This window comes from Podarcis raffonei, chromosome 1 (assembly GCF_027172205.1).
Source record: "Podarcis raffonei isolate rPodRaf1 chromosome 1, rPodRaf1.pri, whole genome shotgun sequence".
Taxonomy (NCBI): Eukaryota; Metazoa; Chordata; class Lepidosauria; order Squamata; family Lacertidae; genus Podarcis; species Podarcis raffonei.
Window position 1 is genome coordinate 72,727,798 of NC_070602.1, and position 15,670 is coordinate 72,743,467.

Consider the following 15,670-nt stretch of genomic DNA (forward strand, 5'->3'; position numbering starts at 1 on the left):
GTATAAAGCATAAAGCTACTGCAGTGGATATGAGTGAGACAAATGTTGATAACTCAAACCGGAAAATATTGGCCTTTGGACCACGTTATTGGTGGACTGTATCCTGCAACGACTGCTTGTGTTGCAACCACTATTTTATTTCAAAGGACCTGAAAGGGGAGAGTGGTCAGTGGGTGGCATCTAAAATTTATGCTCTTTTCCAAAGTGTAGTATTTTATTTCCATGTCTCTTCCATAATTTCTATCATCTATTTTCCTCTGTAAGATTTCTTGAAAAGATAAGTCATTCCTTTGGTAGAAAACTGTAGCGAGGGTCTATGGAAGAGAACATTCTTTGCACGAAGAAGATTCCAGTTTTAATAGTCAGAATCTCTAGACAGAACTAGGAAGCCACAGCTGCTTGTGCAGACATTGCTGAGCAGGAAGCAGGGCCACTTCCAATGCTCAAACCTTGTACATATCCAGTAAGAACCCCAAAATCTCTGGAATAAATACAAGACAACCCATTCAGGTTTCTCTTACAATCTATTTCCTGACAATGGGTTGTTAGAGATTTAGTTTTTCCTGCCTTTGATTTTTACCAGGGAAGATTATCTCATGCTACACTTTCATTTAGCTTTCCACACATGGTAACTTGGAGCCAGAGACAGAGCATCATAATGTTCAATTAAGCAAAGGGAGTCTGCTCTGCTTTTAAACATTTGTGGGGAAAGAGGTTGGGATTTCAAGTTCTAAACTGAATTAATGAGGATAGAAAACAAGCCCTAATTAACTGCAGCAGTAACAGACAACACAAAAACTATTGGTGATTTCAGCCATTAGTCCAATGCATTGGAATAATTTTGCCCATATATGAAATCTAGCCAAATTTTGTATTGGAAATCTGTGGATGTGCAAAATTCAGAATTTGATATTTAAATTAAAACACCATCTTTTTCTACTCCCTTCCGACTGTGGTTGGTCCCAGGCTTTTCCTGGCCTTATGGTCACTTCCCATTCCGTTAGCAGACTTTGACCTTCAACACACAGGCACCTCTATCACATGATTTCTGTACACAGGGGAGTTACTTGGAATATATGTAGTGGTGGATACGTACTGTGTCCTGCCTCCCACTCATGGGCTCTACTATTTACATAGTATTGAGGTACTTACAGCACAACTTGTGTAGACCACTAAACATGCATTTGTATAACAAAGCACATAATAGAACAACAAATTATCTCCCTTGCATCAGGGAAAGAAGTTATACTCTGAGATCAAACAAGTAACTTTCTATGGATGCTCCTCTTATGCCTAGCTATTTTTAATGGTTTCATTATTATGCATTTGTTAGAAGTAACTGCTGAAGTCAATAACATATACACTACATATACTTTATCAGTGAAAGAAAATTGAACACATGCTCAGAAGCCCAACTATTTATCTTTAGAAGCAATTGTTCAACTAATAAGAAGCAACAATGTACAGTCCAGTCTTCAGCCTTGTATGTAGATATAAGCCAAATTAGCCCTGTGACTTCAGATAGATTCATCTGGACTAAATCTAAGGCCACCAGTTTAAAAATGATTTATTATCGAAATTGTTTTTCAAGCATGAATGAGCACCATTCTCCTCAAAATCTGATTTTTGAGAAAGGCAATAAGGGGCTAAAAGCATTCGGAAGCACCTATGGTGAGCTTTTTTGGCAACATAGCACATTCCCTGCCTACACTGATATTGTAGGAGCCCTGTTAGTCATCCAGTGTGCGTAGTTTATTGGCGTACTGCCCTTGCTGTATTCTTTGCTAAGGAAGACAATCATTTGTTTTATTTTTACTTTTCCTTTACGTAGAAGTCAGACAGCATTCTTTTCATCATCTGTCATTACAGAGGTGGCTGTCATAAGGCAATCCAAACAACATGGCAGCCGGGATGTTAAAAAGCAAAGACCCAATTCAGGAATATGAGTAATCAGCCTCTATACTGTGCAGGACTTACTAAAGCTTTTTTCACAACTTACAAAATTCTCATATAAAAGTTACTTCTGTAAGGAATTACACAAATCCTGTGTGAAGATTATGTGTGATATTAGTTTATATACCTGACATCGCTTACACAGGATCGACATCATCATGTTACAATATATATGTGAGATTTCCCCTGAACCAACAAATAGAAACCTGTAGTAAACCTCTTAGATTTTCTGCTAAATCACACAAGATCAAAGCTGACCTTCCTGTTACATATTTAGAGAACAGTTTCATGCTCCTTTTCTATGCAAATGGCAGATACTATAAACTTACCAAACATTCAGTCACTCTATGTACTACAATTCCAGGATTTTCCCAGCTGAATCATCAGTTACTACCACCTTCTCCTAAAGCATGAAAGAAAGAAAAAGTGTGCTCTTCACGGAGTATGAATGAGAAATGCATTTGGGGAGTTATACGATCTTATACGATCCCTGCATCAAAACCTAACTCCAAGGGCCGGCCTAAAGCAATGCTTTGTGGTCTGTTTAAAGACACCCTAGGGTTTGAAGTCAAACAGTTAGAAAAAAATCTCTTCATTTGCACAAGCTCTACTTTTAACTTCCAAAAATGATATTTTGCTGTTTATAAATGTCAATATCCCTCCTTGCTACATCAAGTAATATCTCTGTTGAGAATTGGTCACAACTAAACTTTTACATTGAAAGTTTGATTGATAGACACCCAAACACCTCATTAATGATAGCCGGCAATTTAATGCTAGGGTGAGTATTAAATTGGAATACCACTAATGTTGTCGCACATTCAATGAAAACTCTCTAGAGACAAGGTTATAAATAGGGAAGGTATATGCTTGCTTGAGCTGTGTAATAATTTTAACTTACAAATTGTGAATGGTTCAATAGATGGTGATGGAAACAGGGAATTTACATACCCCCCCAACCAGGGTGTAGTGTCATCAACTATATGCTGGTCCTTTGTGACATTGTAAATCTGATAGTGAACTTTAGAATTGAGACACACACCGAAAACAATCACCAACCATTGCTGAAGTGTATAAATTTAAGCTTTGATTTTGAAATAACTAATCGTAACAACACAATTTTTTGTCAACATTAGCAAATGGCCCAATTAAAATCGTCCCAGGAAATGATTCTAGCAGTGGGGCAAAAACTTAGTTGCTTTTAGGAACCTGGGGTCCGGGGTCCCTTTACCTTTACCTTTACCTTTACTCTTTAATCTAAAGAACATCAATTCTTGTACTGACATTCTGCAAGTACGGTATATAGTGAAATCTTCAAAATGTTTGAAGAGCTTAACACTCCACCAAAAGTCAGGGTACTTAAAAACAGAACTAGTCCCTGGTTCAACGATGAATGTCTTCAACTTAAAAAAAAAAAAATTGTGCCAAATTTCCAAAGATAACCGTACCAAACTAGAACCTTCCTACTTCGATGAAAAAAGAAAATATCACCTAGTTCTGGCCCAAAAGAAACAAAAAGATGCCACCCAAAAATGGTCCCAACTGACTCAATTCAAAACAAAAATAACAAAGTGTTTTGGTTGAGAGTATATGGAGGTCTGAAAGCTGGCGACCAACCAGCTGTCCCATCAACTGCAGAATCTAAATTGTCTCAGTATTTCATTTCCATATTTAATTATCTACATAGTAAATTGAATGGAAAGGAGTCCAACAATAACAAACTAGATAAACTAAAGGAGTGGCCAAGGGTGAAAGAGGAGGAAATTAGAGATATAATTATTAGTTGCAAACTGGGAGAGTTGTTTATAAATGGATGTTTTATGATGGTCTATATTTTTAATGTCTAATAAGGGCTTGACTAAGTAAGCAAGTAAGTGTTAAAATTGAACCTCACATTTAGCTGAATCAAAATGCTTCTGTACAGTAATGGGCTGGGTGAGGTGGGTATAGAGACAACAGAAGGGTCAAAAAAGAAAAGAGATGGCCCATTTGCAAAATTGCTGGTGCACTTCTAGAACAATAATCCATGAATGAGAAGTCTGTTCCCCACAGATCTCTTAATTAATCACATAACATATGCAATCAATATTTTTATGTCTGAGTCAATATTTCCACCATGAACTTCTAATTATGCTTTGGTCAAACAATTAGGTTTCCTGAAACTGCTCTGCAGCATACTTGGTTCTGAAGACAGAAGCAAAAATCTAGAGAGGGCTCATCTTACTTGCCCCAGGGATCAACATAGCACACTTCAGAGACTTGTCCCTCACTTTTGCTGCAGTGGCTCCCCTGGCACGACTGCAAACCATTGCCTAAAGCACATGGCTACTCCAACTATACAAAACTATCCACTGCAAATATGCTGCTCCATGAAAAATAGGGCAAGGCATGCTTTTATGTATCCTTTACAGAAAGATCAAATATTTCCGAAGTTCAAGTGTGGCTGAATATATGAGGAAACCAGTTGCACTTTTGAAATATCTTGTACATGTAAGGACTTCAACTGCATTCAGAGTAAGTTTTGCACTAGAGGATGTTTACTAATACTACATATGGACAAAGAAAAGCCATTTTATACATCAGAGCAACTCTACCAGGAATCTTTTCTCCACACTTCTTATCAAAAGAGGCAACAATTTTGGGGGGTAGGGGAACCTTTCACAGAAATGAAGGTGGGTAGATAGTGCCAATTGCATTTAAGAATCCAGTATCATGAAGTGAGAACTGTTAAGACTTTCAAGAAACAATCTTAAGCAGAGAGATTTATTACTATGTGCTCTGATTCATCCTAGGAGTCACACACGTGCATAATCTGCATGAATAATAAAACTTATCTACAGAATTAAACCCAATAATGTAGCTACCCTCAAATCATATAAGTGTTGATTTTATCCAAGTGCAAGAACTGGATCTCTATGGGACAGCAGTTCACTATGACCAGAGGCAATATTCAAGACAGCATCTTTCAGAAAAGTGGTCACACCACCACATTGTTTTCTTGTAAAATTTAGCCTCCTGGTGGGCCTTCCAGAAGCATGCAGCTGGCCAATGTTAGGAAGAGACTGCTAGGCTAGATGAACTCTTCACTTGATCCTGCAGGGCTGTTATATTCTTAAGCAGCCTATCATCCTGGCAAAAAATAAATAAATAAAAAGGAGACTCATCATCAAATGCAATTATGTATCAATTACTCCTTCAGGACTTCCGGGTTAGCGCCATCGCCTAATGGCGGATTCCTTCCGAGCTCCGGAGGGAATCGGCTCAGCAGGGGTCGGGTCCTGCCGCGGCGGCGACGCGGGGACCCTCAGAAACCACAGGCGCTGAAGCCTGTGGACCTGGTGACTCGGCGGGCACCATTTACGCCCCCCCTGACCCGCGAAGGAGCCTTTTTAAAGGCTCCGGAACGGGGGACGGAGAGCGGTGCGGTGCTGTGAGTCGACTGCTTCCCCTGCTGAGTGAAGCCGCATGCCATGGACGGAGAGTGCTGACTTCTTTCTCAGAACATTTGGACTAAAAGTAACAACCCGTGAGTAATACGGAAATTGGACTTAAAAGGGAATTTTTTGGGGGGGAATTCGGCACGACCGGGTAAGGTGTAAAGAGGAAGTCCGCCTACCCGCCTTGTAAACATTGTAAAGCAAGGATTTTATAACTAAGGTTGTGAGAATACCTTTCTTTTTTGTGGATAAAAGCAAGTAACTCCACGTTTTGGCAATTTAAGTGATTGTGCTGGAGGATAAGAGCTAACATTGGAAACGGAATTCACCCCTCCCCCAAGACCCGGGAGCGATCGGTGAGAGAGCCTGCGGAAGAGACATAAAGACTTTGACAGCTGTCAAACTAGCTGTCAAAGTTGGGAAAAAAGGAGAACTTTGTTTCTGTTGTCTTTGCTGGTTATATTCGTTACAATTTGGTTACAAATTGTTAAAAATAAGAAGAAAAGGCTAATTTGACTTTTGGGTTGGAACCTCTAGAGGGGGTTTAGGACATTACAAAAATGGCTGTAAGTGGAAAAACACTGGCTGAACTGGAGAGGACTTTTTTTCTCTTGGGAAAGTTGCAGGAACAGAGTGATGTTTTGGCTACAAATGTTACAATACTGAATGGAACAGTAAATAAAGTTGCTGAGCCTGGGAGGGACTTAACTCAAGTTTTTGCAGCCGAACAGGAAAGTTTTGCAGTTGATTTAAATTTTTTTGCAGTTGAACAAGAAAAGAAATTTGAGAAACTTGAGAATGTGATGAAAGAGGAACATGATGATTTGAAGGAAAAAGAAGGAGGAGCTATAATGCCACAGATGATTGAGGAGAGCCAGAGGCCGGTTCAGATGGACATAAAGGAAATATGATCAGGATGATGAAAATTTGGTTTGAATTGAAGAATGGAGAATGGAGAGATCTCCCTATGTGGAGATTGAAGACCTATGGAATACAAACCTGGCTAAAGTGGAAACTGGAGCTTTTGGGACATTTGGACTTAAGAGAAGAAACAAGATTTTGGCTCCATTTTTAAATATGGAGGCCTGGCTGGAAGAAACATGGACCTTATTGGGACAGAGCTCCTTTGAGATTTGGAGTTTAATATAAAGGACTATCAAAAAAAACCGGCAGAGAGGAATTGAGAGAGAATTGAGAGCCTCGGACGTGAGGTCGCCAGGCTGACTGCAGATGGACTGATGGACTTTTGTTGGGGATCGAAACCGGGAAAGGGGGTGGTGGGGTTTTGGGAATCCAAAGGGTATATAACTATATTCTGTTTTATTTAATTTGGTTTTGCCATTAACATAAAAATGGGGATTTCGGGGAAGGGAATTGGGGCCGACCTTAGAAAAAGACTTTTAAGAATAAGTATTGACATATAAAGATTGGGGTTTATAAGTTAAAATTGGTTAACTAAAATGATGGGGCGAACCTTAGAAAAAGATTTTTAAGAATAAGTATTGATGTATAAAGATTGAGGTTTATAAGTTAAAATTGGTTAATTAAAATGAATTAGAGAAAATAAGGTAAAGTTTGGGGACAAGAACTTGCTGAGCTAAAAACTGGAACTGGAATACAAGAAGGGGAGGTGTGGGGAAGTCAAGGAAATTGGTCATTGACAGTATGAAATGTAAATTTTATGTGTTTTTAATTGTTTTTATTTTTTTAAATGTTTTTTCTTTATTTTTTGAAAATTCCAATAAATATCTTTTTTTAAAAAAACAATTATTCCTTCAAAACACAATTTAAGGATGCACTTGCAATCATTTTCTAATACAAAATGTAGACCAATTTCTAAGAAGTCCATTAATATAGATTCTTTCACAAAGAAGCCTCAGAACCAATCTAACAGCAATTTCCAACTGGCACACATTAAGGTGTGAGACAGGAAAGTGTGGGCTGAATCAGATGTTATAGAATTTTCTTTGCATTACCATCCCTGAGAACGTATTTGCTCATACAACCTAATGTGTGACCCAGCTCCTCCACAGATACAGAAATGGACTTGAGGAGATTACTGAGACTCCGGCTGCACATTTTTTAAAAACATCACAATAACAGGAAATAGAGAATGCTGCAGCTACATCATTAGCATCACATATCATATTCACCATGCAAATGCTACCCAGGGAAAGGTTAGAATGTGGCCATGCAGCAGACTGCTGAATGCTGTGATCAGGGAAAGAAGTCGGGAGGGTGAATCTGGGGATATTTCAAGCAACAGAGTACATCCCCTGGGGGTTCCCAAATCATTCCCATGACATAATTAGTGTTGAAAAATGCATTCTGTTGTCTACAATAGGTTTAGTGCAAACCTGATTTCAGCAGGGGGCAGGACATCAGGGAAAGCCTCTTTGGGTTTATGTGCTGGTCATCCATGCATTATTAGACCCTGAGGAGAAATGTCCCATTCTGCTCAAGCACCTAGCTGTCTAGCTGAGCTAGCAACGGAGCAATTCCACATCACAGAAATGTAGTTTCTTCCAAGAGGGAACTGCTGGAGGACTTCTCTGTCATTTAAACGTCTGGCTATATGTTGTAGAAGGATTGATACTTTCATTCATCTATTATACTACTCAGTCCATAGTTGGCATATACCATGTAGCTACCTACCAATTACCTGCAAAATTATGAAGTCCACAAATAAAAGAACCAGATATTAACTCTCAGTGATTCTTTATGAATATTTCACCTACAAACACAACATACAAACAATACACTCAACAAAAGAGCTACTGACAGGTCTAATAATTTTGAAATCATATTATTATTATTATTATTATTATTATTATTATTATTATTATTATTATTACAGTTTGTAGCTACCTTGGATCATGGGATCCTGCTAATATGGGATCCTGCTACTCTTCCTATAAAGGTTTCCTGTGACAGCAGAGACAAAAAGGAGTCACAAATCTGAACACTTCCTTACTTGCCTACGGGTAGAATTGCTTTGACACATTAATGCAGACATAGTCATATGCGTAAACTTTCTCAAGTACTTTTTTATTAAGCTAGCTGATTTTAACACAGAAGTTCCATGACCATCCCATCCTACATTTGTATTCCACCATTCTTCCATCATGGAACCCAAGGTGACATATAGACCCAAGTCTGCTTAGTTTCAGCCAGGTGGTAGCCCAATGCGCCATCATGGGCACAAACAGGGTGGGGTGGGGGGGAGTTGTCTCCATTATAAAGTCTCTCTTCCACATAGTATTTTTAAAAAATAGCTTGAATACAGTTGTACCTTGGTTGTCAAACGCCTTGGGACTTGAACATTTTGGCTCCTGAACGCTGCAAACCCGGAAGTGAGTGTTCCGGTTTGCAAATGTTCTTTGGAACCCGAACGTCTGACGCTGCTTCCGTGGCTTCTGATTGGCTGCAGGAAGCTCCTGCAGCCAATCAGAAGCTGCACCTTGGTTTTTGAATGTTTTCGGAAGTCTAACAGACTTCCAGAACGGATTCCGTTTGAGAACCAAGGTACGACTGTATTCAATAGTGCATCATCTTATCATTCAGCTGGGGTTATATATATATGCTGTATCTCACTGTGCTTTTTGCTGTCCAAAACACCATCACAGTCTAACAGTCTAACAAAACTCAGCATACCAATATCAAACACTATGTCTGCGGACTGTCTCGCCAGAGTGGTGCATGCTCTGGTTATCTCCCGCTTGGACTACTGCAATGCACTCTACGTGGGGCTACCTTTGAAGGTGACTCGGAAACTACAACTAATCCAGAATGCGGCAGCTAGACTGGTGACTGGGGGCGGCCGCCGAGACCATATGACACCGGTCTTGAAAGACCTACATTGGCTCCCAGTACGTTTCCGAGCACAATTCAAAGTGTCGGTGCTGACCTTTAAAGCCCTAAATGGCCTCGGTCCAGTATACCTGAAGGAGCGTCTCCACCCCCATCATTCTGCCCGGACGCTGAGGTCCAGCGCCGAGGGCCTTCTGGCGGTTCCCTCATTGCGAGAAGCAAAGCTACAGGGAACCAGGCAGAGGGCCTTCTCGGTAGTGGCGCCCGCCCTGTGGAACGCCCTTCCAGCAGATGTCAAAGCGATAAACAACTACCTGACATTCAGAAGACATCTTAAGGCAGCCCTGTTCAGGGAAGTTTTTAACGTGTGATATTTTACTGTATTTTTGGTTTCTATGGAAGCCGCCCAGAGCGGCTGGGGAGGCCCAGCCAGATGGGCGGGGTATAAATAATAAATTATTATTATTATTATTATTATTATTATTATTATTATTATTATTATAACAGATAAAATTGGCTACACATACTTCATCAGCTCCTGCACTCACAAACTCTCTTTTATTTCATATCTGATGCTAGCTTGTACCACTGGGAGGCAGTGATGGTTTCATAAAAGGCAACATGAAAATCGGCATTGATAAAAATTGTGGAAAAAGATTTCCATTCATTCTCTCTCTTAACCCAGAGCATAACTCTGAGGACATAAAAGATTCCAAATGTACTTCAGCACATAATGGGATATGGTGTTGCTCCACAACAATTGCCTTCAAGAGGCATACTGCATCTAAACCTGGAGGGTGCATATGTAACCAATGGCCACTAATTACGGTGGCCACATGCATCCCTTAGTGTCAATCATTAGCCAAAGAGTTTGCCTGTCTGGTCAGGGTTTGTTTGTTTTTTCAACTATGAAAAGATACTGAATTCCAACAGAAGGGGCAGGATTCAACTAACCTATCCTGTCAGGACAAGGATTTCTACCTGCGCAACAGGTCTTTCCTCCCTTCTCCTCCTGCCCCAAATCTGTCCCTGGGGGGTCGGAGTAACCCCTAGAACATATTTAGGGGGTACACAGGGGGAGAATGTTTTGTTGAATGAGCAGAAATTCTTGCACTGAGGAATGCTTACTTAGCACTATGTTGGATTCCAACCAAGAATTCAAGAGGGCTTGTCTTACAAACCTGGCAGATGGTCGACCAAAATCAGCAACCTCTGTGGTCCACCAAAATCAGGATAACAACACTATCTATTTTTAAGATGTTTGATGTCTTGTGTTAGTTACCGTATAGAAGAGAGCTTAATAGGCTAAAAAATATATTGATATCCATTGTGTACTTAAATTAGGGTGTGGGGCAGGAACCTACATTTATATAACTCAACTATCAATCAACCCATATGACTTCAATCACCTAGAAAACATACTTCAAAAGGATATGATTCACACCAGAAGTCGCTTACTATTTAATAGAGGGTGGTTTTTTTTTACCTGGCAAGTCGTGACTGTGGTTTTTTTTTTTTTTTTGGGTGGGGGCTAATGTTTCCCAGTTTAAAGTCAGCTTCTATTTTTAAAAATTCATTAACACGCACCATATTACACTAGACTCACAGATACTCAAGACAGTAAATGCAAATATCCGTTGGCATCTTTATGATCTTTTCTGCAATCATTTCTGCCACCATACTATCCCAATCCAGACTGCCCATAGTTTGCATTGTTGATACAGTACGCAATTGCAGAATACATGGGCATCTTCATTTATTATTTCAGTGAAAGGAGCTGTACAAAGGAATACACAAGCAAGTGGGCTCTGTTCATTGAAAAGCGAAACCTCTTTGGTGGAGGGAACCTAGTATGTGCATTAGAGCTTCCATACCTTTTAAAAATAACTTGTACTCAGCTGTTTTCAAAAGTAAGACTGACCACTTGGAATATAATAAAAATATATTAGTAAGGGAACAGTTCTGCACAAAGGGCAAAATTCAGTCATGAGCAAGTACTGATGGAAATTATGGAATGGGATCTAGTCACAACAAAAGAGTCAATTGTTTATTTTTATTTATTTAACAATATTTATATATTGTTTGATTGTAAAAACAAACAAACGTCTAAGTAGTTGAACAATAGCAGCTCCCCTAATATAAATTAGACTGCTGAAATAAAGAAAACTTGGAGATAACCAGGAATGGGTCTGAGCACACCTCAGCCTTGGTACTCAAAACGAAGACTCCACACAGAATATCATACAGCAACATGTTCTACTACTATTCAAGGCTGTACACCTGTGTATAGCGGCTGAGAATCATAAAGAGTGAGGGTGATGCTGCTGTACTTAGGTCCTGTTTGCAGGCTTCCCATACTTGCAAATCAACAACATATGCCTCTAACAGGGGTGAAAAATAAATGTCAACTTGTTTTCTCAAAATGATTTCCTTACTGGAATTTTGCAATGTCACTGTAATTTAAGGTCCCGGTTAGCTTTCAGTGGATAAACCGCATGGTCTTTCATTCCTGCTCTCATGTAATTAACCTCTCAGTGGTCTGATCCTTCTAAAGATGCTGTAATACATCAGGGTACCTTACAGTGTTTACCAGGGTCACTAGCGGGAGAAGTGTGTACACCATGAGCAGCAATCCCTCTTCCAAACCACCTTAAGCTCTTGTTGGGGAGGGGGCTATTCTCAGTCTTGCAGAATTTCCCCTTAAGGCTGCAGCAACCCATGCAGCTCTGGGCCTGGCAAATGAATTCAGTCGATGAGCAGATTCAGTACTTTTTGGTCATGTTGATAGCAGCCACAGAGAAGGCAGAGCAGCAGCCTCAGGACCAGGACAGGGGGGATTTGAAGTTTCATTCTATCTGCAGCTGCTATTTGCATTTCCAGGGAGGCCTCTACTGGCACCAATGGGAGCTTCCCTCGAGATGCAAATAGCAGCTTCTATGAAGGGATTCTTGTTGGGACCATAGCAGGAAGAGAAAGAGTTAAGCTTCCTCTCCCCATTCCATGTGCAATTAACAGTTCTTTCTAGTCTGGCCCTCAGTATGATTTAATCCTAAATGCTCCTGTTTTAAAGCTCACTCTGGCTGGCAGTATGCAACAGAGAAAGATGGATTGGTTTTGGCTCCTCCAAATTACAGTTAACATTTTCAGACGCAGCAGGCAAAAAGTAAGGGTACTAATTTCCAGAAACTCTAGATGTTCCCTGGGTGTGCCAGCCTTGTCCTAGAATGTGTCTGGCTGCTATGTAAAATATCAGATGATCTATTGTTTGAAAAGCACCAAGTTCTCTCTCTAGGAAATTAGGCCAGACACACACTTCATAGCTGGAGATGAGAATTTTACATTTCTTAGGAATGGTGGTTATTTGCATCCAGAGCATCTGCCTGTACTTGAAGCTTCTTAATAGGCAGAAATTCAACATGTAAAGATTTCCTCTTCACTACATGTTCACACCAGGGAAATGTAGCATCTGTGCTGAATGCTCACCTGTTGCACAGCTTTTAAAGGCACAGCACCCAAGCCAGAGTCCCACATCTTTTTGCACAACATAGTGAATTTTACACTATGCACCAGATCCCTGCCACATCATAAAATATTTAAAGAGAATCTACAAATGGAAACCCAAAAATATATTAAACAGCTTGTTTACATAGCCAAGTGTGCCTATGGTTACTGACTCAGGGTTATTCTTCCGCAACTGCTACCTAGGTAGGCAAAAATGTCCAGTGCATTCAGCCAGAACTACTAGCTCACTATTAATTCTAAGTGCTGGTTTTGACCTAAAAGCCTTAAATGACTCAGGACCGCAATACCTCAAGGACCACCTCTTTCCATATGAACCTACCCGGTCCCTGAGATCATCTTCTGAGGCCCTTCTTCGTGTGCCTCCTCCTTGAAAGGTCCGGAAGGTAGCAACACGGGAACGGGCCTTCTCTGAAGTGGCTCCCCATCTGTGGAATGCTCTCCCCAGGGAAGTTCGCCTGGCGCCTTCATGATACACCTTTAGGTGCCAGGCAAAAAAGTTCCTTTTTAACCAGACCTTTGGTTGATTTAACTGATATCCTATGCCCTTTCAAAATGTGGTGGGTTTTTGTTTTGACTGTGTATTCTGTAGTTATATATTTTGATTTTCTTCTGTGAACTGCCCTGAGACCTCTGGGTATAGGGCGGTATATAAATTCAATAAAGAAGAAGAAGTTGCTTGTGTTTGCAGTAAACTCTGCAGAGGCAACCAATATATGAACAGAATATATTTTCAAAAATTTACCTAATTCTGCTAGGCCACTGTTTTTGTTCTCTTTCTAAGTCACTGAGCATTCTACACGCCTCCAGGCTTACTAAAATGCAACACTCTTGAGAACTGCAGCTTTTTTCAGTGCCAAGGTCTAGGTGTGATTGCAAGAGCAATCTTTGAAACCTGCATGCTGCATCTGATCACACAAAGGGTTGGGAATGTTTAATGTATTCCAGGTGACAAACAGTACATAGGCTTGCATGTGTTTCATGACGCAGTCTCAACAAAATGGTATCTGGTCTTGAAATGTTACCCCAAGCCCAGTGATGTAGGAGACTAGTGGCAAGGAAATGCTACCCCACACATAGAGCCAGATTTCCTCCCCTCCTTCCCCTGTACCCCTCAATCAGCTCTGAGGGGCACAAGAGAACCCCCAGGACAGCATTCAGAGGGAGGAAAGGGGGTTTGTTCCACTTGGCAAGTAGAAAAGCTTGCACTGATAGCTGGCATCTATCTGCTTTGAGAGACAATGGAATTCGCCTCTGGGGGTGAAGTCTAACTGATGCATTAACAGCACTCCTCAGGGCACAAACCTAGGAAATGTGCATGAAGGTCCTGGGCTGCCCAGATGACAAGACCCCCACTTTCAGCCTCGCTGGTATGGGCCAAATGAAAGCAGAGCAATACGTTTGGCACCAGCTTGGCTGCAGGAGTTGCCGGAAGGAGGAAAACAAGGCACCATCCAACTGTCTTAGGGACTCCACAGTGTTTCTCAAAAACTTTCACATGCTAAAGGGAAGGGGGTGGGGGTGGGAACCACCCTAAATTTCAGATGCACAGCTTTGCAAGCATATACATGCAAATTATATCTATTACTTTTAAACGTTCTGTTGGTTTATTGGTGCCATTTATTTATGTGATGACACACACTCACAAATTGCTTTTTCTCAGGGAGCTCTCTCTGTGGTGTGCATGTGCACACATGTAAAATGCATGAATTCCAGTTCATAATGGAAGCTAGACACTCCAGGCACTGCATTTTAAGGCAATTACAGTGTTTTTCCCCCTCTGGTGCTAAAAGCCATTTTGGTCTTCAGCCTTGCACCTTTTATATATCAGTGGTAGCATATTATAATTGCCTAGCAATGCACTTGCCTGGGGTGCTTTACCACTAAAAAGCTTTCAAAGTGTTAATTTGTTGGGAAAAGTAGATTTCTATTATACAGTGGAAAGAATGGGTCACCTTAAGTTTTACAGAAGTTGTGCAGGTTGTACAAACTATAAAAAGTAGGCTTTTATTTTTAACGACTTATCAAAATTCAAATATTAACATAAACTCTGCCTCATCATTTTTATTCTTCAGAACAGAAGCCATCCATTGAGACCTTATGGAGGAATTCAAGTTCAACCTCACTGGTCCATCAGGACAAGATTTCAGCTTGCCACAGAAAGTGATTCCCATTCTCCTTCCTATCTGTGCTGCTCTGGAGGTTTTTCTGACATACCCACACCCCACATGGATTTGGGGGAAGTGTACAGAGACCATGGGGTGGGAAGGGAAAATCCCCCAAAGGTAGTCCTTGCATAAGCTTCCACTAGCGCAGCACAAGGCTAGTTGAATCCTGGCCAATAGAGAAGCACTTTATCACTTGTGTTAGTGAAGCCATTAACAGCTAGCAAAGGTAACAGAAAAACAAGTCAGTCCTTAGATGCTTCATATTTAGCTCAGTGTAGAAGTAGAGAAACATGTGATATTTTAAAAGAAGTGCCACTTATCAGACATGGATTCAGACTGCAATCCTATACTCCTAGATAAGTGTATGTTTGATTGAACTAAATGGGTTTTATTTCTGAGTAGACTTACATAGCTATGCATTGTAAGGTAGAACTTCCCTCCCTCTCCAAAACGGGTCTGGAATGGGAGCAGGGTTAATAAAAAATGGTGAGGAGGAAAATTCCCCAAAGTAATTGTACGTCAAATCATCTACAACATGTTGAAAATGTTTTAAAACTCTGCATTTTTCATATTTATTCATAAGATTTAGGAATGCATCACACATTAAAGATTAATAGCCATAACTAATCCTACACATGTTCACTTGGAAGTAAATTCTACTATGATCAATGGGGCTTATTCACTGGTGTGTTTAGGTTTAGAAACTAGTAGCATGAATGGCCACAGCTGTCTGGCTTCCATACGTACGGTGAAACAGGGATTTCTGAGTAAAGCTTGGCAGTC

At 40.5% G+C, this 15,670-nt stretch overlaps 1 protein-coding gene across 13 annotated transcripts in view; it reads right to left on the reverse strand.

Moving 5' to 3' along the window:
- The window catches only part of PTPN5 (protein tyrosine phosphatase non-receptor type 5), a 65,715-nt gene that overhangs the window by 42,796 nt on the left and 7,249 nt on the right, over positions 1–15,670 (reverse strand). For 7 of the 13 annotated variants that reach the window (XM_053393415.1, XM_053393376.1, XM_053393469.1 and 4 more), the window contains exon 2: positions 2,283–2,356. The exons of 5 other annotated variants lie outside the window; for them this stretch is intronic. The gene's annotated coding sequence lies outside the window, so the exon portion shown is untranslated. Of the gene's footprint in view, positions 1–2,282; positions 2,357–4,817; positions 5,040–15,670 lie in introns of those variants that run through there. One more of the 13 variants, XM_053393394.1, reaches the window with a different exon arrangement.